The sequence below is a fragment of the Tinamus guttatus genome, unplaced genomic scaffold, assembly GCF_059628265.1.
Source record: "Tinamus guttatus ecotype Peru unplaced genomic scaffold, ASM5962826v1 Tinamus_guttatus_pri_ptg000383l, whole genome shotgun sequence".
Classification (NCBI taxonomy): Eukaryota; Metazoa; Chordata; class Aves; order Tinamiformes; family Tinamidae; genus Tinamus; species Tinamus guttatus.
Genome location: NW_028288917.1, coordinates 4,118,703 through 4,135,016, shown reverse-complemented (window position 1 = coordinate 4,135,016; position 16,314 = coordinate 4,118,703).

Sequence of the window (16,314 nt, the reverse complement as noted above, 5' to 3'; positions counted from 1 at the left end):
AAGCAGACTAGCTCATTCTTTGAATGCTTTTTGTTGATTTCAGCGAAACTTGGGCATTTATTCTGTGAGGAAAACATTTCTTCTATATATGAAAGATTTTAAATCCTAACATTCAGGCCAGGCAATGCCTAAAGATCCATGTAATGGATCTCACCATTAACGGATCTGTAATGGATCTGTTTTTCCCCTCTCCTCTGAATATATTTTTGCTTACTGATATTATTGAGAGAATTTGCCTTTTAAACTGCTTTGTTGGCTAGTAAGCCTGGACTGAAAGTGAAAAAGTACTTAGATCTTTAATCTGGAGTCCAGGAAGCACAACTGGTTTAATTTTTTCCTAAAGGGAATTCTAACACCTCAGGGTTTGAAAGCCCTGATATTTCCTTATGCTCTAGATTACCCAAGCACTTCTGCCTCACTAATAGGATCTCCCTCCTTTTTCCTGAGTACAGGAACTAGATAAACTTCCAATTCTTCCCATATCCAATCTGGGCTAATAAAAAACATCCACCAATTATAAACTACATCTAAAAAAATTTAATGATATTACTGAAAAGTGTTAGTTAAGGAGAAGACAATCTATGCTCCCTCAACCAGCTAGTTTATGGAAGGGAAACATATATCACATTTTTATAGTCTCTTGAAAGCTCACCTCGGTCTTTGTTCTAAGTGTAAAGTCATATGTTTTACCCTGCCTTTAGTAATAAAAAGCAAATAGGATAGTAAATACATTTTTGCTTTGTTCTCACATCACTGAAGTTATGGGAGGGGGGTGAGGGCAGGACAGGGGACAGAAGAGGAGAGAAACCTGCACATCAAGCACTGCTCACACGTCTGCAGAGGTGCTCACCTCCCGTGGTGATGGGCATCCTAAAGAAGCCTGAATGGAGCAGAGCAGCTCGGCTCGTGTGCAGGAGCAGCGGCAGCACTGCAGCAGCAGCTCAGAGCAGGGCCCTTCTGCTTCACTACCACAATTCCTTCTCAGATAGCTGTCTGATGAGCCAACCACACCTTCAAGTATAATTTTATTAAAAAAAAAAAAAAGGCAGTTTTCAGGATTACTTCTCAACTCCAGTGTACTGGACAGATGTCACTGAATATATAAGTTTTCCTGAGCAAGTCTACAGAGATTTGCTCTTCTGAGCTAAAATGTCTAGCTATATCCTCTATAAGCTTTTCTACAGATCATATTGTTTGACAGATTGGGCTGTTCTGACAAGATTTTATGTATGTGAGCTCTTTTTCTCCTCTGAGTTCTGGGTTTCAGACCAGTGAAACTCTGAAGATTTGCTGTTACAGCTAAGCTGACAAGGGAGTTGTTGACAATAACAGATATTTGGAGAAAATACCAATTAATAATTTGCTGCTGCGAAGGCAGCATTTGTTTTCCTAATAACAGGGGTATTTGGTATAGAGCAAATTCTTTAAATTGTCAGTAAAATCAGAATTGCCTTGTCTGTGCATTTCTGGCAAGCCTGTGAAGAACCTGTGAAGCAGGTGTTTTTTAGTCTCTATGGGGTTATTGATGTAGAACTGCTCAGCTACAATAGAAGTGTCCTAGAAACAGAGTAGATGAGATAGAATTGTATTGTTAAAAATTTAGATTATCAGATTAGATAATCAGATAATTAGATTAGATAATTAGCTCAAGCATCTTTTCTTATTAATTTTAGTAGTCAATATTATAGCTGTAACAAAGCAAATTATAAAAATCTAATATCCATAAACAGATACAAATATTTTCCTTCCACCAAGCAAACCAGTTCCAGTCAATTGTCCAGAGGCTAAAATATTAAAGAAACTTTTAAGAGATGCAGATAATCTTGATTCCTGCAATAAAGTGGGCTGTCATTTCTTTTCAGAGATCATACAGCCTCTGAGTAAACCGAATGCAGAAAATCTGTAATTCCATTCCAATTAACTACAATCCCCAAATATCAACCTCTATCACAGTGCCCAGGAGCCCACGGATGTCTCATGAGCACCACAAATGTGGCAAAAAGTGCACTTCCATTCAGCAGCATGAGCTATGTTAGGATGAATTTGGCTTTGTGCAGGAGAACTGCCTGCTGAGGAACCCTCCTGCAAAGTACTGGGGCTGGTGACAGAACAAATTTCCTGAAATCCCAATGGCATTCAGTCCAGCATAGGTGTGGGACCATTGAAAATGTGGTAAACTTTAATGAATGTAAGACCATAAAGAGTTATCTAATATTTTATATTAACCTTGTACTTCCTCAGAATCACAAGGTACAAGATACAATATACCGATTTCTTTAAAGATGACTAAAATGCCCTTGTAAAAATATCCTGTTTACTCCTACTATGGAGTCCACAGTGATGATTTTTTTAAAACAAAAATCTTTCCTGATTTGAATCCTCACTTTCAATTCCAGGTTCATCTTTCAGGTCTTCTCATCTTGTAATAATATATTAATGGTTTATCATAATTACCATAGATGTTACTACCACTATTTTAGTGATTAGTGTTTCTAGATCTGACAGAGGATGAAGTAATACAATTCAGTTAAAACAGCTGGCTCACCGAGATGGGTAAGGATTTGGAGGTTTTGTTGGTGTTTGGTCTGTACAAGTGTTGATACTGGAAGATACCCATAACATTATATTTTGAATAACCTCTGCTAAATTGCAGCGTTAAGTAGCTGCCATCATTCTCTATGTAGACATATATACTTATGTATTCCTTCGATGTAATGTGGGTGAAGATGTCAACTAAGAGATGAATTATAGATCACTGACTAATGATTTTAAAAGACTTCTTACTAAGTCAGTGCATACTGATGACTTGATTAGATTTGCTAATGTACCTCTTCGTGTTCTCTCCAGAAAACTCCTGGATTTTGTCACTTTTTGAACTTTAATATTATTCTAAAGCTTTGCTTCAATGACCTACAATGACGTTGCTATTGCAGCTGAAATAAATAAGTGAAGATGACCATTTGTTTTTCTGTCAGTTTATAATTAAGATACATTTCTTTTTATTTACACTAGTTATATAAGCAAAGCTATTCATGAAACTACATGAGTATTTTGTATGTGAAACTTTTGTAAAATTAGCCAAAAAAAAGCTCAACAAACTGAGATATCTTAAACACAATAAATGGAAGACGATATGAAGGGCACATTGGGATGACTTCTGGATTTCATACTATTCATTAAATAGTTAAATAATGTTATAAGGAGCTTCAAATAATGCCCAGTTGGAAAAGACAACAAATAAATAAATAGACAACATTATAAATTATTATTAATAAATTAACTTTTTCAGCTTCTGTGGCCACTGTGGGCCTGAGAAGAAATAATGTGTTGTCTTTGAAACAAGGCAGGTTAAGTTCAGTGCTAGGGCATGCCACAACAATGTTCAAGATTGAGAGAGCAATTTTGCTGCTCAGAAGAAGGGAGCAATCCTTTCTCTATATTAACAGTGAATCACTGAATCACCGAAACACTGAAAAAGAGCATAGATGGGGAAAAATAAGAACAAAAGGGGAAAATGTTAGGGATAGTAAGGTAGCAGATAATCTATGGGTTTGTGGATTCTTTCCCCCTAGAAAGGCTTATGAATGGAGCAAAAGAAATATTAGGAATGACACAGTGTCACATGCAGGTTTATTAGCCAGTTCTCGTGGAAGGGGTACCAGAAGAAACACTCGGCACAGCTTATGTGGAGTAAAGTGCAAAGCCTTATGTGCAAGGCCAAGGATTCATGGTTAGTGTAATTAAAATCTTAAAAGTCTGTTCATAGGATTATTAATTCTGTGTCAGTATCATGGTACAAATTATCCAGTTGTTAAATATGATTCCCAGCAATAATGCTGTTAAAAGAGATGTATCGTTTTCGCTTTTTTTCTGATTTATGCTCACACTTGCTTTGGGGTTCTAATATTGATGAAGAAATACAGAGGTCTAGAGGAGATCATTTGCTTCCCAAGTTATTTGTCAAAGATGAACGGATACTCAATGTAGAGTTCATGCGAGTGCTTTTAAAATTTTTCTAATGTTTACTACACATTGACCTCCTTGTTCATGGGTTCGCAGCTTAATTTTTATATTCAAACAGACCATGGATGGTATGTTCTGTGTACATATTCTTTGTGCTTTTTGTAACCCCGAGAGTGAGTTATACCAAGCTCCTAAAGCTGTATTTCTTTACTGACCACTAATTGACCATTCGTGAGATTCTTTGGGGCCTCTGATTTTATCTTGTGCTTTATTTTTTCAACATCTGTGGATAGTATTTTTTTATTGTGTTTTTGGGGGCCACTACTAAAATTCCCCTTCTTTAACAACCCCCAAGCTGTGGTTTCCTGATAAACACAACTAATGTTTATCAGCAAGCAATTAATCGTAAATAATTATTAATAGTAAATTCTACAAAAAAAGTATGATGTACTAGAAGACACCTCTATTCACAGACCCAATGCTCTGATACCTACTTGCCAACATTATTAGCAACTAATTATAGTGGTATCACTGATACGCTCTCAAAATACTCTATAGCAATAGTTATGACACTGTAGCAGGCAAAAGACTGAATGTATCCTGGAGATCTTTTATGGTACTATAATTCTCTTTTGCACTCTATGTGATGATATCCTGCTTGAAAGTACATATTTCAAAGAAAAAAAGGTAAGGAAAATAAGCTAGATATTTAATAATATGTTAGTAATTAGTGGCTATTGCTATTCAAAATGCAACACTATCTAGAAAGGGATTCATTACCTGTTAAAATAACTAAGCAAAAAAGGCAGTTTGAGCACATATGCTATGCCATAACAGGAAGCCAATACTGCCAGAAGGGCATTATTTTCTTATCTTTTTCAAGCTATTGTTCCATCCTCAGTGATTAGCTATGAAGAAAAATTTATAAAAATCAGTATTATTTCCAACAAAATATTCCAAAATGATATAGAACCTAACTGCAGGACTTACAGTAAGAAAGTTTAAAAATTAGAACACCCAGTTTACCAAGAATTAGACATTCAGTCTAGCATATTGAATAGAATTACTTTCTGCTCTCCTGTGAAGAGTCGCTGTGTTACCACAGCTCAGTTGCTTGAGCATCTTCTGTGAACAGTGGACACATAATACAAAAACTGAGGTATTTTTTCAAAGGGACTTATCAGTAATGTGAAGTTTTTGTGTTGATGCGTATGGGACTTCACATCATGACTTTAATGAGTGTGAAGATGACACTAGCATGCACAGTTCTCAGACTGACAGGAAACCTCAAGTCTCTTTGCAGGAACATGCAATGTGTGAAACTGAGAGAGAAAATTCTAAGGTGTACCAGCGTAACCTGATGCAAAACATTAAGCCATGCTGGGGAGCAACAGAACACGTTCCTGGGAGGGTTGCAAAGACAGCTCACATGCTCTTCAGATTATCTGACTTTATGTGACAGCATTTTCCATTGCATGCTGTGCAGCACCATCTACAAAAAACACACGTATATTTATTGCATTATACTTAATTTTAAAACACTGATGGATATGACTCTTTGTTGATTTATATAATCATAGTTCCACGAAAGATAATTGTACACCAAAAGTGCAGAAATCTGAACTAGTACTTCTGTTACTGAACTTAGGCCTATTTTTAATGGATAATTTGGAAGTTAACAGTGGACATAAACTGGAATTCTACTATTTCTTATTATGCATAAATTGCAACTTTTGAAGCCTCAGAATGTCAATTGCCATAGATATGTTTTACCAGTCACAAGTCACAATAAATCATTCTGATACTCATGGCAAAAGAGCAGTGCTGAACTGTGCATGGTTTAGCTTATTATTCACCCTGTTGTTCTGGTCAGTCCCGTCTTTGTAGAACTGATGATCTCTGAGGTACCCAGTGATTTTGATTTGTACAAGAGGTTCTGTTTTATGCTGTTCGGTCTTTAAGTGGTTCTTTTAAGACACAGAGAGAAATCAGTTACCAAAATTAGAAATAAGGCAAGAAATTCCAAATGAAGTACTTCTTTTCTCTCACAGAAATACTAATTTTAAAAAGCAAATGTAATATTCTAATCTGTAGGTACAAGAAAAAAAACACCATATTTATTTTTTTTTTAATCTAAGAACTTAATAATCTTAAAAAATAATTGTTATTGTTATTGTTATTACCTGCCTGAAAATGTGGGAAATGTTATGGGAATAATGTGGACCTTCATAGCTTGTATTGCAATGAGTACTGCTCTCAAATTTATAAAGTAACATTAACAGTATTTATATTGTAAATACTAATGGCTCATTCTAGGAATTAATTTATATGAATTAAAGGAGGCACATGAATGAAAATCTTTGCTTTCTTTACTGAGAGAAACAAGCACTTACTGTAAGACTCCTGCGCCTACAGAGTGAGGGAGTATTTGCATGGTGTCAAAAAACAGGATTCAGTAAGAAGAATAAATAAATAAATAAAAAGCAAATTAAAACAGTCACCCAGAAATCAGCTTTTAAGGCTTTCATTAGTTCAAGATTTTAAGTTACTTAGCATATGAAAAACTGAATAACTTTTTAAAGTAGCCAGTAGTAGATCTTGAAATTTTTGAAAACTTCTCTAGGATGTAGGGCATAATTCCAACTGGAATTCATAGGAAGCAGAAATATGTCCCAAATTTCTTTCTCAAAACTATTGCCCAAATTTTGTCAACATTGCCAAATCAGAAATTTAAAAGGTAACTTTAATTCCTCTTCTGAAACCCTTCGGAAAAGAAAAAGCCTTATCTGAGGTCAAAGAATGGGGAGAACATGTTCTCGCTGAGCATAAATGATATGAATGTTAGCACTCAAATCATTAATATGATTTTTAATTTTGTAGCAGTAGCTCATATACTTTAGTTAGAATTGCCCCCTGAATATTTTTAATAGTGAGGTGCTATAGAAGGCTTCTTCACAAAATGTGTTCACTACAAAATTTTTCAAAATGGAAAAATATGTTACCACAGAATCAGATGTGTATAAAACATATGGCAGAGTTTTTGGTAGAAAAATCAAAGGAGTATCTGTTTCTATTCACTGTGTTTTAGTCTAAAATGAAAAGTACTAAGTATTTAAACATTTCAAAAGATTGGAAAAGACCAACACCATGTTTGTCATGCACCAAACATATAGCTTTGTCTTTTCTGCATGGATGAGATTCTTTAGGTACAGTCTGCGTAGCTGAAATTACTAAATCACCCATAAATCTGACAGTGGTTACTGCTTCCCTAGTAATCTGTATATCTTAAGACTCGGTGCTTCTCTTGTTATCTGTAGCCCATATTGCAGCCTATTAATTCCACTTAAACTCATTGTCCCCCCAGACTTTGCCATGGGACAATGAACTGTGATGTCTGAGATAGCTCCTTCACTTCCCTGCAACGTTCCTGTCATTCTCCTTGTGATTGGGGGGTTTCAAGGTAATAAACATCTAATAACCTTATCATATAGTGGTGTATTCTACCCCTGTGTATTTCAAGTATTAGTTTCTATTGTTAGCACTTGATTTAAAGTTTTATTCCAAAATTAAGTCAGATTTCAATTACCTAATATCTTTTTATCATTTTTTTCTTTTTTTTTTTTTTCATTACAATAATATTTCAAAAGGCTAAGTTTGTTCTCCTTCTTTCTCCTCCACTCACTGTCTGTGGTCTCTTCATAAATGCATGCTTTCTTTTCTATTATTCTTGAGTGATTTTTCATTAGAAGAAAGAAACTCATTTTAAGTTTCTCTTCTGATTACCTATCTGTTGAGGATAAATGGAATGCAAATTACTACAGACATGTCTATTTCAATGTTATATCAACAACAGTTTCCCCCAAAAATCCATAAATCAAATAATGCCTATAATCTACAACAAATTAGCATTTGCGTACCTTCCTCTTCAACTGAATTTGTTGCTCAGCTGCAATTACATTCTGAGGATGTTTCCACAATACATACACATTATTTGACCATAATGTTTCAAAAGGCTTGAGGTAAAAGTTGAGGATCCTAAACAGAGAGGTGAGCCTGAGAGCCAGAGATTTCCTTCTGTTACCTACGTGAAAACAAATTGTTAGTGAATGTCAATGAAGTAATTGATAGAAGAACTGAGAAAGCTGGAATTTGGACAGTGCTTAATAGACTCTTACTGATGTATTTAATTCCAGACCACTATTGCTACTTTAATTCCTTTTTTACGACAAGCAGTAATATAAGGAAGGTAAGTGTTTTTTAAGAACTCAGTCTTGCTGAATTATTGCCTAAATACAGTGAAGTTTAGGCTTACTAAAAATTTTATATGCACTTTACTGAGAAAGCATTAGTTTCTAGCATCAAGCCTGCAGCCTATCTTGCATAACTTCATAAATCAAGCAAGAGCAATTAGAATGACATATTAAGGAAAGAAGGAAAGAAGGCAGATTAGAAACAATTCCCAGTAAACAAATTTAGTAATCTGCTACAGATCTTACTAGTACAGATTTTCCACAAAATGATTTTCTGAGTCTAACTTAGTGAGTAGTGAACTTGATTTTCAAGAGCATCTATCAAAGGTCGGTTCATTAACTAAGTTAATATACTCTTTGACGATTAATAGATAATGCCTCTGTCTCACTAAGAGAAAGGTTTAGATTAAATTTAGTGCATACATGCCACAAAAGTTAGGATATGAACTTAGTCTAGGGTTCCCAAAATTTGAGTGAGGGAAGATTACAAGCTAATTAATAAATATAAATTCTATTAAAATTAAACTTTAAAATAGGGTATTGAAAATATTGTAATTCTCTACTACTTTTTCTCAAATAAATTGTTTTTCAATTTTGCTTAAATTTGCACAGTAAAGTCATTATCAAATCCCATGTAATATTTCTTCAAAGTCCAAATAAAATTTAATTTCTAGCACAGATGCTTTAAAAATACATTCATCCAGTAGGTTTCTTTGAAAATAAATTTTGAATTTATTCTGGAAGTTTTATCAGTTGCATCTATAAAAAATGAATATTTACAAATAGTATATTTACAACAAACCTGAATGGATTTTCTTAGAGTTATATTGCTTTTTGTTTTCTTAACCTTTTAATATTTATGTTCCCTAATCTTTTGATGATCAACAAAAGATCACTTCTCCACTCAAGTGTTTTTATAATGACATGTGTGTACAGGATGCCTCATATATTTCTACCATATCCTATTTATCTAAGTGATCTAGACTGTCTTTATGGACAGGGCTCTTTTGAAAAAAAAAGTTGCAAAAAAAGAAAAGTACTCAGAGCTCACTTATAGGTAAGGGTCAGCCTAACAGGCTCTTAGGAAAAGGGCAAAACATCTTGTAGCTGCTGGAGGTCCTTCAGTTCAGCACTTTCTGAGAGGATGTTCAGTTGTCTTTTATAAAAAGTTCTTAATTTGTTCTGTCCTGGGCTTTGGCAAGGTTAACATTTGTTCTTCTCCTTCATATCCAGCTTTTTTTTTTCTTTCTTTCTTTCTTTGTAAATAAGTTTATTGCTTGGGTGCTTTGGAGTTTTTTTGTTTCTTTTTTGTTTGTTTATGTGTTTCGTTTTGGGTTTACACTATAGGAAAACTGAACAAATGTTCTCTATTATGTCCTTAAAAGTTGAAAGTATCTTTCATTTTTTTGGAAAGGAGTTTAAAAGTAAAATCTTGAAAACAAAGTAGATTTTGTCTTTTTTTTTTCTTTTTTTTTCTTTTTTTTTGTTAAGAATCAAAATATGCCACCATCTCTGTAAAACGTGCAGTTTTTGCAATGATTCTAAAAATACATGAGAGAACAGAGTATTTTTGTTCTTGTCCTATTTTATCCACTGCGAAGAACAGAACAGTACAGGGAAGCACAAAAGAGATCTATAAGCACATTGCTCTCACTGAACATAAAATCAGGATATTTCAAGAAGAAAACTTCTGCAGAAACAACTTTCATGGGTGTATTGGAGTGTGAAGAGAGTTGCAGAGGGAAATAGACTTCTAACAGTGGAGAAGGAGGTTCAGATTTCAACGTGATACTGTAATGTGCAGAAAGCTTATACTGAAAAACATGCCTGCATGATTCCATTAAGTTGCCAAGTACCATTGACTGCAAGACAGAGCTGGGTACACAGGTACAGGATTTCGAATGTAGTATGTGTGGTTTATACTTTTTTTTTTTTTTTCTTTTTCCCACGTGTGATACTTGGAGGATGGTAAGGACTACATGGAAAGAGTCTGCAATCTAGAAGCCCCCTTTCCTGGCATACTCAAGTTTAATAGCTGCTTGCTAAAAATACAGAACTGAGATGAGATATATCTCCCACTTCTCCCTAATTATGGGGGGAAACCTTCTTACACTTTATTAGAGCTCTGGAATTGTGGTAAGCTGAGCTATAGGAGCCATAGGAAGTGCAGGCTCTGCAGTGCTAGATAAGCTTTGCTCAGAAAATAGCAGAGCGCATGGAATTCCCTGAAGTTTCTTCCCCTTTAACTGATTGTAAAATAGACCAGAAGACTGCTGGGGAGAAAGGGAATTACTTTGCAATTTTATGTGGGGGAGCAAATGCGGATTTGCTTTTGGATTAAGAAGGAAGTGGTGCTGGTCACTTTGTACTATCAAATATATTCATAGGGTTGATTTCATAAGATTGCTGCTGTTAAGAATAAATTTAAGATAAGCTCTTAATTTCTCCTTTTGAATTCATTGAAGTAATTGCTTAAAAATAAAAACAGTACTGCTGTATTCCTGGACACCTTTGGCTTGGCTATAGATACACTTAAATTATTTGTTCTGGTGCCTAAGAAAGGAGGTACAAGCAGGGATGTGGTATACTTGTTCAAAGCAGATTGTCCATATTTAGTTTTCAAATCAGTCTTTAATTCATAGGAAAAAATAAAAGTTATCGAAGTGTCATGGCATGTAACAATGTTGGAGTGTTCAAATGAATTTTTAGAACTTGATAGATTCTATCCCATCACAGCACATTACAATTTGTTACTTTGCTGGATATGACAACAAGCAAATTTATGCTTTAGTGTGTGGTAATGATGTGATACCACCTGATAAGATCTCAGAAAACTTAAAAATGAGCCTGCATTTATAACCTCTCTTATGGAGTAACATTTCATTTCAGGAGCTTATTTCATATTATATATCTTCTTGGAACATGTCTTCAAAATTAGAGATTAATTCACAGTTAATTACTTTTATATGTAGAGAAATAAATAATGCTAGCCTTAACTACAAGTATAGTAGACAATATTTTTTTTCCTACTAGCGTATTACTAGTTATTCTGAGTATCTGTGTATTTCTGGTACCTGTGTCAAATGTATGATTTAGAAATTGCTAGCTTTATAAAATTTCTCTTTCTCTAATCTTAACAAAATTTATGTCATCTGCATCTCTGCTAGTGCACCTTAAGATCCTAGGAACTCTAAGAAAGTCCTGGAGTGAGTCTTCTTGGACATTTACAGGCACACAAAGCCGAATAAGACAACCAGGAAAAGTCAACTTTGATTTACCAGTTTACCAAGTCGTGGCTGAGCAACTCAGTTCTCTTCTATAATAAGTAACTGTAAAGGTAAGGGGAGATATCTATGGATATTATTTACCTCAACTTTAGGAAGTTTTAGACAGCGTCTCTCACGATATTCATGCATCCAAATCAGGATGCTACCATCTGGATAGGTGGACAATTAGATGGAAAAAAAAAATGACAGGATCACTGGGCAGAAGACTGAGGTTATACTTTATCTGGAAGCTGGTAACACACGGAGTGCTGTTAAGGGTCTGTCTTGGGACCTGTCCCATTTAAATCTTCATCTTGACCTGCAAGAGGTCATGAGGGCCCCCTCATGAAGTTTGTAGGTAAAACTAAACTTAGTGAGAAGGTGGTGGGATGAGTTGCTGTACCCAAAGCTGCCATTCAGGGGGACCCAGGCAAGCTGAAGGAATGGGCCTACAGGAAAATGAGCCCTTATGGACCTCATAAGGACAAATCCATTTCCTGAACATGGGAAGGAACAACTCCTGGCAGTACGCTAACTGGAGCTACCTTTTCTGCCTGCCTGGTAAGCAGTTCTGCTGAAGAAGGTCCTGGTGGGAGGAGTCTTGGTGGGCAGCAAGCGAAGCATGACAATATGCCTGGAAGCTAAGACAGCCAGCAGCATCCTGGAAAGACAGTATGATCTTTTACTTGGCACTTTTTAGATCACATCTGGAGGCAACCAGAACTATACAAAAAATTGATAAACTGGAGTATTTTCAGTGGAAGTCACCAGGATGGCTGGAGCTGGAGCCTGTGAAGAGTATGAGGCAGTTGGGCTTGTTCATACTGGAGAAGGGACAGCTCTGGGGGAACCTAACTACAGCTTCACAGGTTCTTCACAGTAGTACATGGCAAAAAGCAAGAGACAACTGCCCTTCAATTAAACCTTTGATCAGTCTGCCACTAGAAAAAGAAGGGCATAAAATGAGCAATATATTTTAACTGCACTCTAATGTTTTTGGGTAAATTTTCTGAGAGCTGAGTGTCTAGAAATGCATATATTCATCCTGTGCCACTGTCAAATATATTGTCTTTGTCCCACTATTTCATCAACAATAAGTTTTTTACAACTCTCTCTTTGCAGTGAAACTGATATGAGTAGAGAAAAGTGTATTTTCTCAGCACTATTGCCAGTACTAGACATCTCTTGAAAAAAGGTGGGAGATTTTTTTTCCCTGGTAGCCACAGTAAACAACTGCTCTAGGTTAGGTTAAGTACTATATAGTTCAGGTTAAGGAAATCATAGAATCATAGAATGCTTAGGGTTGGAAGGGACCTCTAGAGATCATCTAGTCCAACCCCCCTGCACACGCAGGGTCACCTAGAGCGTGTGGCACAGGACTGCATCCAAGCGGGTTTTGAAGATCTCCAGAGAAGGAGACTCCACAACCTCTCTGCGTAGCCTATTCCAGTGCTCTGTCACCTTCACTGTTAAGAAATTTTTCCTTAAGTTCCTGTGGAACTTTTGGTGCTTCAGTTTCCGGCCATTTCCTCTAGTCCTATCAGTGGCCACCACTGAAAAGAGACCAGCACCATCCTCTGCACTCCCTCCTTTGAGGTACTTATAGACACTGATTAGATCCCCTCTCAGCCTTCTCTTCTCCAGGCTGAACAGGCCCAGCTCCCTCAGCCTCTCCTCATAGGGCAGATGTTCCAGGCCCCTGATCATCCTTGTGGCCCTGCGCTGGACTCTCTCCAGCAGCTCCACATCCTTCTTCTACTGTGGAGCCCAGAACTGGACACAGTACTCCAGATGCGGCCTCACCAGGGCTGAGTAGAGGGGCAGGATCACCTCCCTCGACCTGCTGGAGACGCTCTTCTTAACGCACCCCAGGATCCCATTGGCCTTTTTGGCCACGAGGGCACACTGCTGCCTCATGGTCAACTTATCATCCACCATGACACCCAGGTCTTTCTCCGCAGAGCTGCTCTTGATCTATGGAATTGGAATTGGAATAATCTTGATCTATGGAATTGTACATTAAGAACACCCTACAAAATAGGACTACAACAGTAATGTTCTAAGAATTGAGTGCTCTTCATATGCAGAAAAAGTGGATTTTTACTTGGATGTGTGACCACATATAAGATATTGCACTGCACAGCTTTGAAGATACAACACTGTCCATTTTCAAGACACATTATTTCAAGTGTAACAGTCCTTAAGCATTGTTCTCTTACTAGATACATATTTCAGAGTGTGCTGGGACTAGCCACATTTCTGTCACTTTCATTATGCCTGCTGTTCATAATTTCTTTACATTTCTTTTATATTTTCTATCCTCCATAGTTTGTGTAACTTGTGCAGATTACATTAAGATTTATTGACATCCCACTAATGTACTTATCCTGATTTCCAGATAATTAAGATAGTAAATATATCTAGAATAAAGAATGACCTTAATGTCATTATTTATGGACATTTAACTAGTTTTATGCAGACTCAGCACACTTAAATGTGTTTCCTTTTTTAAAAATGTAATTGATTTTCAAATACAAAAGTGTAAACAATGCTGTATCCTGAAAGTGAGATTTTGAGCTTTCTATTCCCTGTGTCTGATACTAGTTAGAGAAATTTTTATGAAGAAGACTGTTTGAGATTATCTAACTGTAATATATGAAACTATAGTGCCACTTAAGTCACTACTACTTCTTTCCCGAATACATCTAGGAGTTCAATAAAATGACCCTTTCAGCAAAAACAACTTTTCTAATATTTGGAGTAGGTAATTTCTATATTTCTATCTTCCAAACCACTGCTTCAGTGAAAAAGAGGATAATGGAACTTATTTATCTGTGTAAAGCTTTGAGTAATGCTGCACCACTATCTGTGTGAAATTGAGTTATAACACACCTTAACAAACTGGCAGATAGAATTCTTCTTTGAAACTTATTGCCAGTTTAATTTAACCTGCCAGAGTTATTAAAATTCAAGTTGCTAGATACACTTTTCTCATTTAAAACCTGAACATCATGTCATTAAATTGTCTCTTATGCCTCACAACTGAAGCTAAAGCATAAATATCTTAATTTGTCTGCTTAAGATTTGCATTGGCAATGAAACACTGGATGTCTGTAATGAGCTATAGCTTGATCCAAAGTCCTCTGAAGTGAGCTGGATTCTTTCAATTGACTTCATTGACTTTGGATTAGACCTTTTGTTTACTTATGCTATTCTATTAAAATGGAGACATGATATGTAAAGATCCTGCACAGGCATACAAATATGTTTGAATAATTAAGTGTGCAATAACCATAATTCATTATGTTTCAAGACAGTTTACTAGAAATGCTTCAGTTCAATGTTTCAGAAGATGAAGGTAGAAATTACATTAAAAGAAAAGAAAACGATTTGTGTCAAGTATTAAATATTCTTGCTACCCCTTTTATGTGCTATTTTCTTTATAAAAGCTAAAAACTGATTTAAAATGATTGCTATACCAAGTTGGAAAATAATGTCATTATGCAAAAAATCAATAGTGGTTTAAAGAGATTATTATGTCTCGGAATACCCAAAAATGGTATCTGAAATTAAGTCTTTGAAAGGATCCACCCAAAGTTTGAAACTGCTTGTTTCTGACTAGCTAGTGAGATTTGACAGAAGTTAAAAGCTTTGAAAGTCAGACCAAACTTAGGAAAGAAACTTTAGACGTAATGAATAAAGCTTATATGTCATGCTTTCCCATGACATATTAACAAATAGTTTAAGTTCTTATGCCATTTCACAGGTAAAAATGCTGTCTTTTTTCATATTTGTATATGAATATTTATATTTGATGCTCTAGAGCCTCAATGAGTGCAGTTAAAACACCTGTCTTAAGATGGGATTAGTTGTCTTCTGTGTCTATCTCTCTTCCTTAATATGAAAGAATTCTAGACAGCTACTTCAGACCAGAAGAGTGATTTTGGATTGATAAAGAGAAGACCTAACTCTCAAAGTCCAAAGCCTTAGTGTTATTTTAAAAGGTATTTATGCTACTAATTCCAATAAGAATATTATATGAGTCAACACTAAAAAAGTTACTGACATTAATTTAATATACAATGACAGCAAATTAGATGATTTTTTTTCAATAAGAAAAAATACAAACACACGGGAATTACTCTAACAAAATACAGAAGACTAAAATGATCATTTTTCAAATAGAGAATATCATTTTAATCCAATCAGTTGGATTAGGAACTGGCTGGATGGCAGAGCTCAGAGGGTGGTGATCAGTGGCGCAGAGCCTAGTTGGAGGCCTGTAGCTAGCGGTGTCCTCCAGGGGTCAGTCCTTGGTCCAGTCCTGTTCAATTTATTCATCAATGACCTGGATGAAGGCATCGAGTGCTCCCTCAGCAAGTTTGCTGGTGATACCAAACTGGGAGGAGTAGCTGATACCCCAGAGAGCTGTTCTGCCATCCAGAGGGACCTGGGCAGACTGGACAAGTGGGTGGTGAAAAACTTCATGCAATTCAACAAGGCCAAGTGCAAGGTCCTGCACCTGGGGACAAATAACCCCAGACACCAGTACAGGCTGGGGACTGACCTTCTGGAGGGCAACCCTGCAGAGAAAGACCTGCGTGTCATGGTGGGCGACAAGCTGACCATGAGGCAGCAGTGTGCACTCGTGGTCAAGAAGGCCAATGGGATCCTGGGGTGCGTTAAGAAGAGTGTCTCCAGCAGGTCAAGGGAGGTGATCCTGCTGAGAGGGGATCTAATCTGTGTCTATAAGTACCTCAAGAAGGCAGTGAGGAGGATGGGGCCGGTCTCTTTTCACTGGTGGCCGCTGACAGAACTAGAGGTAATGGCCACAA